The sequence below is a fragment of the Lytechinus pictus genome, chromosome 11 (assembly GCF_037042905.1).
Source record: "Lytechinus pictus isolate F3 Inbred chromosome 11, Lp3.0, whole genome shotgun sequence".
NCBI classification, from domain to species: Eukaryota; Metazoa; Echinodermata; class Echinoidea; order Temnopleuroida; family Toxopneustidae; genus Lytechinus; species Lytechinus pictus.
The window spans coordinates 10,956,225-10,966,075 of NC_087255.1; the positions used below are offsets into that span (position 1 = coordinate 10,956,225).

A 9,851-nucleotide genomic window follows, 5' to 3' on the forward strand; every position below is an offset into this window, starting at 1 on the left:
TAGTTGTAGATCATTTTTCTGGAAAAAAAAGTTGTTATGGCGAGCTTTAAAATTTTTTGTTGTTGAATATTTGAGGAAAAAAAAACAGGTGTTACATTGTACATGTATAAAGCTCATGAGCTATAATGAATCCTGAATTATCTGTGCCTATTCAGTGATACTACATGTACTATTAAAATAATTTTATCTAATTTTAAAACATGTTCAGTTGAGAAAGAAAAACTGTACAGTATTCTGTTATGTGATATCTTCTAAATTATCGATTAGTCTAATAAACTGGATTAAAAAATACTATTTTTCTATTAAACTTGACAAAACTGCAATGAATAATGAATTAGAAGACAATAAAAGAATTTGAACACATTTATTCATAAGACCCCCCCCCAAAAAAAAATTTGATAAATGAATAAATAAATATATAAAATGAAATATATAATAAATAAAAAGATTAATAAATAATAGAATTAAAAAAAAAAAAAGCTTGAAGGCAACCTTAGTATGAACTTACTTGTAAATATGGGAGCATTTATTTAAAAAAAAGTCGTTGATTTTCACTGACAACTGTTATAAGCTACTGAAATCCTTGCATCTGATTGGCTAAGATCAAATTAGTCTTTGACTAATTTGCTTCACGAAATACTGCCTAATTGTTTTAGGGTGAAAATATGATGATTGAATACAGCCAAAGTAAAATAGGATGCTATATGTAAATTGGAAATAAACAAAATCGAGGAAATCACTGGGGGGGGGGGGGGGGTAAATGCATGAAATATACATGTAGTCGAACACTGAGGTTGTTTTGATACTTTATGATTCTAAACATGTTTATCTGCTCAACACAATGCTAAAAGCAACTTAATAAGGGTCGCCTACCTCACTTAATTAGGACCCTCATTATCGCTTCTGATAGTAGAAATTGGGCCGCATGTCCGACTCAATAAATCCAGCTATCGAATGTTGCCCGAAGGGATCTTTTCTTTCAAACCCACTTTTGATGTGTTTTTAGGAACGGATATTATGTTTGCATGGGCAGGTTGTTTGCCATTGTCACCGATAACCCAGAAAGTGTTGGTGATTTGTAATTTTGCAAGCTTCATTGTCATTTTATGTCACAAAGTAAGGGAAGCAGGGGGGGGGGGGGCATTGTTGCATAAAAGTTCCCATTATGGTGACTTCCTTGCAATCCTTGAGTTTATTTGTAGTTTTATTATACAGGATGGCATTGTCAGTTTCAAAACTGCTTTCCACAACGGCCTTTTGAGAATATTGATTCCTTTCAGGCCGAGTCACACTTATTCTTAATCATCAGAAATCAATAGAATCATTTGGAATGAAATTAATAAGAATAAAATAGAATAAAGGGGTTTTGAATTTTCCCAACTGGAGATCAATTCACATTTGACCAGGCTACTCATCACACACTAAACACACAAGAGTCAAAATGAGCCGAAATTGGGTCAGATTGAAAATTTGGGCTACGTTCACTGATATTCGAGGGGCATTCTAAAGATTATAACTGCATTCTGTGTGCATTCAAAATATTTGTGCCAATTCTTGTGGCCGTCCCGATTGTTTTAGTCATGTTCAAAATTTTTGAGGTGTGTTCAAAGTACATTGTTACTGCATTCTTGTATTCTTACATCATTTGAAACATACATGTACCAAGGGGATATCATTGGAGGTGGTATCTCCTTGCACGTACTGAGCACATTGTGAGAGCTGAATAGCAGGATTTTGCTTGATTCCGAATAAGTTTCATGGGGGCCTTTAAGAGCAAATTAGCCCTAATGTAAAGACTAAAGAGGACATATTCAGTAAATGGGAATAAGTATTCGAGCAACAGTGTCACCATGCTACACTTCAACCTGTAAGGCGTGCAGGTTGGGGTGTACTTGGGGGAAAAGTGGAAAAAAAGAGTGATCTAGATTTGGAAAGGCCAAGAGTAAACAGTCCGTAAATTGCAGGCAAGGTGAAGCTTTGTAGTTGGCACACAGCAGGGCCAGACGGGGATGAAATTTCACCAGACTGTATTTGATTACACTTCTTTCTTGAATGTCTCCAGAGGGAACGTCGGCTACATATTCGGCAATGGATTCAGTCCTTTCCAATTTTCTTGACTCCAATTTCGCCATGCAGCGGGGGGGGGCGGGGGGGTAGTTGACCCTCAAGAAATTTTGAAAACTTAACTTTTTTTAACCGAAAAGTTTTACAAAATTCACCGACAGTATGCAAGAAATCATTCAATTCCACTTTAAAAAAAAGGCAAAAATACCCCAATGACAAGATTGGTCGCTTCGCTCCCTCGCTTTTGATTTTTTTTCTTCAAAGTTTACGCGTGCTGCCCCCCTTCCCCCCCCCCCCCCCCCCAGCAGAAAAATGTTTGCCCACGGCCATGAGAGGGAATATTTTCTACTATTTTCTCTCCTTCATATTTTCATTCTCTGTCCTGTTCCCCTTTTCATTAACATTTCCAGTCTTATTCAAAATAGGCCTTCTGGAATAATCTTTAGTTAAACCTAGGCCCATGAACATCGATATGAAAGAAACATGACTTTGTAAATTTTAATTGGGGCAGGTAAACTGTGGGAAGAGTTTGGGTGTAGGGGGAAAAAGAGGCATAATAGCAATGTGGAATAAAATGAGATGCAAGTTAACTACTTTTAATAATCTCTATGATTTCAATGGAAATGCTCATTTTATGGCACTTGATCTGTCATTCTAGACCCTAAGGCCCGTATTCTGAAGTCAGGTTTAACTTAAACTCAGGTTTAAAGTTGTGTTTTAAGTATGGGAAGCCAAAAGTATCAAAATTATTTATTGAGTTGTATGTTTCTTATGATTACTGTCCTCTTTCCTGATTCATCGATGGTAAAGAAATAATATTTTTATACTTCCTAGACAATTATGAATAATTTGTGAGCCAAATGAGCTGAAGTATGATATCTCTACTGTTAGTGATTTATGGAACAATTGGCTTTCCATACTTAAACCACAACTTTAAACCTGAGTTTAAGTTAAACCCAACTTCAGAATACGGACCTAAGTGTTGAATAAAATGATTTCACCCACACAAAACCCCAATGAAAAGCTGCCGTTTATCATCCAATAAATTCTTCCCACATAGTCATTGTAATGTTTCTGGCGGGTGTCCGTAATCCACCTGTGTATATTACATTTTTTTAAATTCATGAGTACCTCTTTCTTCTTCCAGAAATAAATCATTTAATCCTTAATTTTTTTTCACACAAGATGTATTATCACACTTTTCTGGCTCCCACTTTATATGTCTTTTTTGTTTCTCTCTGATCGTTCGAATTTTATGTAGTCTTTCTTTGAATGCAATTCCTGTTCTTAGTCTTTTGCTGTAACGAGTGGGTGTTCTAATCATTGTTTATTAAGGAAAACTAATCGTAGGAAGATAAAACCTTTCTAAAGAGTTTGATGTGGAGATAATGACTGCTCTAATTTTAAAAATCAGTGTGAATCTGTTTAACCTAATTTTTTTAGTCACAAACTTCCCTATTCTTTTTGTTATTATTGTTTTTTAACATCTCAGTCACGTTTCCCCTACGGTGAGTAAAAAAACAGCCATTGTATTCATTTCTATTCAAACCACCTATATGTAACTGTTACCAAAAAAAATCTTAAAACGGCTGCTCTTGACTCGCCGTAGGGAAAATGTGACTGAGGTATGAATGGCGTTGCTTTCTCTGTGGCTGCAAAATATATTTTCATAGAATGGAGATAATGATATAATATGGTCTTTTTGCTTTTGGTACATTTTGTAAGATAATGCTCAGACGAATGTTATTTCTTGAGGGGGGGGGGGGTATAGGGAGGGTATACCTTTCTTTCCAATGGGCCAATAGAAGGCTCCCCCATGTTACACTTGCCTAGAGCTGACACTAATATCTTGTTCATTTGTATCCATTGTCTTTAATAGATTGTCGTTCATTTGGGTTTTCTGGAAATTGATCATTCTGTAATACAATAACATTTTATTATTTCATTCCATTATTTTCTTTTGAAGCTTTTCAACCACACACATACACATATAACATACACGTAGCCATGGGGTGTCATCTTTCATTAATATCTACCAATAAATGATACATGTATTGTATATCTATGTTAATTGTATATACGCACTATAACATTACATATAATTGTTTGCACAGCTGTTTTTATTAATAGAACCATATAAAACATGATTGCATTCACACATTATGTGATCAATTTAACCTTTCATATTAATGTGGCAACAAGAAAAAAAAGAATATGCTAAAGGTTTTGATTTTAACATTTCATTTCAAAATTGGTAATCACTTTCTGGGACCTTGGCATTTCACTTCACTTTTCTGCTAACTTGTTTTTGTTGTTTGTTTTTTTGTTTTATCTTTTAGGTGTCCATACATGCGATATAGAAACACTGCTCATTCCTGTTCATCTAAAGTCAAGTGAGGGCGCAATTTAAGCGTTCTGGTCGTACTACTGCTGAAAGTTCCCTGGAGGCTATAAAATGCTGAAAAGTTAATCTAAGCACTGGATATTTCGCTTGACTCAAATCAGACTTGTAAGCTTCGTTCGTATTGCCACAGTGGTCTATGGAAACAGCAACTTAAATTTCCCAAATGTGAACAACTGCTATTGATACACACTTTGCCATATGTAAATGAAATGGCCCTGTTCACACGAAGAGATAATACGCTCTTCTCAGTGGCAATAAGAACAAATCTTACATCCTGTGTGCAGTTCAAACTAACAGTATGCATAGTCGTAGTTCTTTTTCCTTTTTAATTTTTTTTTAACCTCATACCTCTGTTTTGGGCATCATGGTCATTTATAACAACTATTTTCAACATATCCAGCTTTTTGTACTGTATTTAAAAAAAAATTAATGTACTACGCTTACACACAGTGTGCTTTTAATTTAAGATTCATATTCAAATATTCATTCATCTCCTTGACTGGTACCATTGTTAATATTTTCATTTAATTTAATGTTTTGTGTATGAAGTTATAAATGTTGAAACGTACAGACATCTAAAATGGTCAAGCCAGAACTTTATGACAAGGATTTGTTTTTAGTGAGATGTAGACCAAGTACCCCCCCCCCTGTCCCATTACAAAAAAAAAGGGAAGATATTTGGCTTGAATTTCCGGTGGATTAGATAACTTGTAATGCACTGTCTTCTGAATAAATTATTAACGTCTTTGTAAAAATTGATGGTAACTTTGAATTTGAATGTGTTGTTCATTGAAGAACATAGTGTGGCAATACTCCTCTCTTTTAGAAGCATACCATTTCTAACATCCCCATCAATTGTTCTTAACATATGCATTCATGTGGGTTGTGGTGGAGCTAGGTTCATACATTCTCGCAGTATAATCTCATGCATACATGTTCATGTATCACCATATTTGCAGTGTGAACAAATGCCCATTCTGCCACTGAAAGCGCATGCCATTAAGAGGCTCAGTTCACATTTGTAATTTTGATCATCATTTTCACTGCAAAATACGGTTTCTCTTCTTCACCATTTAGCTATAAAAATATCCTGAACATCTAGCAATTGTTTTGCTCGCACATTTGTTTCGAGTCACCCTTAATCACTTCTTAATGTTTTGAGTGGGCCTTCGTGAATATCATTTTCCACATATAATACTATATCCAGTGAGATTTTCTTTCTTATCAACATAAGATCAGAGGGTCATGAGTTCAAATCCCAGCCATGGTAAGTTTCCTTCACTAGACCATGATGCGCCCATATTGTCTTCGTCAGTGATTTTACGAACCGGCTCAAACCTCGGCTGGTCTCCAAAACATGATTTTGAGATAATCGTGTTCAAAGTTTGGAAGTTTTTCAGAAGCTCATAACTTCGCGCTTTGAAAGAAACCAGATCAGTTATTTATACCGATTGAAAGCATACATTCTATTCTTTACATACAAAATTTTATCTGTAATTCATATTCATTCTTTCAATATTTGAAATGAAGTGCATGTATGCATTTCAGAAGCTGCTAATTTTAACCAATATCAGGGGGTTTGAGCCAGTTCGTAAAATCATGTGCACCATGCGCACTGTTCGCGACAAAAAGCATAGTTTGAGCCAGTTCGTAAAAATATTCTTGCCACGCACATGTTTTTTTTAGAGGCACAAACCTCATACGCGCAGCATCTAGGTTGGGTCTTCGACCTGTGCACGCCATTCCAGAGACTTTATAGTACACAAAAAATGGTTTGAGTCAGTTCATAAAATCAAAGGAGTGGGTTGAGCTGGTTCATAAAAAAATCACTCACTTTTCTACATAGAAATATTGCTAACGATTTTTGAGGGATAAGAATATGTCTGTTGTTATTCTTAAAAAAAAAATAGTAATGCCATCTATAAGTATAATGGGCTTTTATTTTCCCAGCAAACCAGTGCTAAATGATACTTCAAAATTATATTCATGAGATACCCTGGTGGTTTTTTTTTAAATTATTATGAGTAACACAATGGATACGTGTGAGCATTTTATAAAAGACGCTATTAAAGAATAGGAATGGGGAGGATACTGTAGTGAATTCAGTTGTGCATGAAATGGAAATGTTAAAATTTAATGTACCAGACGTAGCCACAGGCGGAAATATTTGATATCAACAGAGGTTTGAGGTAAAAAAAAAGGATTTAAAGAAAATAGAGGAAGAGGAAAGAGAATTAAAGCAGCTATTGCATACTATAAAGTGTACCGGTATTCGGATAAAAAAAAGGGAAATCAGAGAATTTTTGATGCAGAAAAAATTACAAGATTCTGTTGTGAATACGGTACACAAACAAATGGGTTTATATACATCCATCACTGAAGCAGAATGAATGAGCAGTGTTTCCTTCGATCATTCAAGAATTAAAATGAAAAAGGTTTCTTCTTTATCAATCTTTGAAATATTATATAATTGTATTTCCTATTTCATTCGAGCCCTTTAACTTTTATTTTCACATTCTTCATATCCACTAGTTATTCACTGGTCACGCATTACATGTACATGTCGTATCCCATTGTCACTGTGATACAGTCTTTAATTCTTAAGTCATTGTGCTTTTAGATCTATGGTTTGCTTTTCAAATTCTCATTGTGCTGTAGATATATCAAAAAATGAAGAATACCTAAAAGGTCCTATGTTAGAGAAAAGGTATCTGTCAGACATGTTTTTTAAATGTTGTACACTTGAATTTCTTTCTAATGCATTTAGTCATTTTCGGTTTAGTTTTTCAATTTATCCCCTTAAAGTTTTTTTTTAATTCACCCAACTTTCACTTTCTTTGTGGTTGGGTATTCCCGACTTCCCTGGTATAAACATCCTTCATTTGACAGATAGGCCTGACACACTCGCAAGAAAAAAATGTCATACATGTGCATCATTTATCTCTCTCTCTTAGACGTCTCTTTCTTTTCTTTACCGAGTGCATGCCCTCATACCGCATTTTGCATGATAGGTAGTTTTTCACGCTAGTGTGAATGAGCTTAGCATCCAGCGCAACCCACATGGGTGTGTATATGCATCTGTGTATAGATTAACCCTTTGGTTTTAGAGACTTGGGACCCACTCACACTAAAGCCTAATGATTCATCCTACAAATGATTGTGTGATTGAAAGCTTTAATCATTGTCGATTGTGGAAATTGATGTAAAATCAGTCACTTTATAGCTACGGTATGTGCTACATTGTAGGTCCTTGGTCTAGCAACACAATAATTTGTGATTTATCTCAAAGGATATACTCACTGTATTTGTAATTGATTGTAGTGCTTGAAGCTTTAAATCGTAAAAGATTAGTCTATGGTCAATTCCTGAGCTTATGTGATACAGGGTTTGGGTGGGCTGTTTATTCAAGCCTGTGGTAATATGAGAATTCAGAACTGAATGGTTTTGATTTGAATGGTTTTGATTGTATTGTTTTAAAATTAATCTTTCACGAAATATCCTCTTGTGGTTACCATAATGTATTATCAGGAGCGTAGTTTGCAATATACAGATATATCTAACGACTTCCAGTGGTGTGTTTCATAAAGCAAGTACCGTAGTCAGTGAAATTCACTGACTTTTAATTTGAACCAATCGGGTGCAAGGTTTTCAGTAGCTTAGTAAACACTACATGTACTGCCTATTTGTTGCGTGAAAAGCTCCCAGATGTAATGACTCGGAGAGTTGTACTCCTAATGTAGCGATGCTTTTAACTGAGCAGAATAATGGTGCAGATATTTGTTGATTTACAATTTATTCTCTTTATAAAAAAAACCCCAGATTATTAAGTAATGTTGGATATGATTGAAAGTGGTCAATGCAGTAATAGTGAAATATGATATACAGCTGGAATAATTAATCACTAACTACATGTATATTAAAGTACGTAGATATGTGGCATCATGCTCTTACAATTGAAGGGGGGATGGCATAATAGACCACCCCCCCCCCCCACCCACTAGGCTTGCTGCTTAAATTTTTGGCCATGATCTTTGAGAGGATACGTGTACTTACAGACCTAAGGCCCCTTTCACAAAGCCTAGCAATTGATTGATTGTAGAATTGATTTGTATGTCTGATTACACTGATTGACAATGCAATCAAGTAGATTGTGATCAATCACAGCGCTTTGTGTAACATGTCCCTCTGATATGCTGAAACTGCTGAAAGAATGGGTTGTATGTATTGGTCATACACCTTTGCGTGGTTCGATATATTTCCTGATCTTTATGCCTCTTTATGAAACTGAATATTTTAAGTATTAAGAACAGACAGCAATGATTGAATGAAGGTCTGTCCAGGCCTGAGTCGGTTTTTCATATAGCTGTTCGTAAAGATGCAAGCAACGTTACGAACGACTGGTGATTCTTTCTTAAGAGCTGAATCCACACCGATGAAAGTTTGGTGCCATTATTTACCTTCAAGAAAGGATCACTATTTGTTCGTAAAGTCGCTCATAACTTACGAACAGCTTTATGAAATACATGTGATGTATCATGTGTGTGCCTCCTTTACAATGTACTTTTGAAGCTGTGAAGAGAAGAATAGTAATTTGTGAAACCAATAATGGTTTATTCAGTGCCAAAAATTTTGTTAGAAATATAAATGAAATGAAATGAAATGAAAAAGAGTATAGTATGAATGGTGCATATATTATAAAAGTGGAATAGTATTCATACCAAAACAGGAAAATTGCCAAAGGTTTAGTTTGCAAGTATTACAGGTCTACGACAACAAAAATAGGCTAGTCTTTAGATAGTCCTTGGAGCATTTAACACATTCATATTATTGGGATTGTTCATGTTCTATAGAAACTCTTTCCATGGAAATATTTTACCAATCTTAAAATCAATTTTGAGGACAGGTAACTGATTTTAAGATAAGAAATTTTTGTTATGGTGTATCAAGCAGCTAGCTCACATGCACTACTGTAGTTTATTATACAAATGGATAATTGAATTGATTGTATTATGATGTAATACTCTGAGCTTTTTATTCTGTACTGAATATAACAAGGGATATGTATAAATCCATTGTAAGCTGTATAAGAAAATCGCAACAGACCAAGTGTTTGTAGCTAAAGTATACATTTAACTGCGTTACTCGGGTTAGCCCAGTTGGACCGAGCCTGTGTAGGCTATGGAAAATTGTTATAGCGAAATCATTCACTGGGTTAAAATCCCCACCAAAGAGATAAACACTGGTCCCATAGCTTTAAAGATTTGTGAACTATTGTCAATTTTAACGAGTAATTCCTATTGGTTTATGATGGGCATGTAAAGCAATACGCACATCTTACGATGATCCTGATTGCTCATTGCCTACTTACAATGGATCATAAACC

At 35.1% G+C, this 9,851-nt stretch overlaps 1 protein-coding gene across 1 annotated transcript in view; it reads left to right on the plus strand.

Moving 5' to 3' along the window:
* The window catches only part of LOC129271764 (alpha-N-acetylgalactosaminide alpha-2,6-sialyltransferase 3-like), a 32,915-nt gene extending 23,724 nt beyond the window's left edge, over positions 1–9,191 (plus strand). Inside the window, exons 8-9 of the mRNA XM_064106622.1 lie at positions 4,404–5,782; positions 6,057–9,191. The gene's annotated coding sequence lies outside the window, so the exon portion shown is untranslated. The remainder of the gene's footprint in view (positions 1–4,403; positions 5,783–6,056) is intronic.
* The last annotated feature ends 660 nt before the right edge of the window (positions 9,192–9,851 follow it).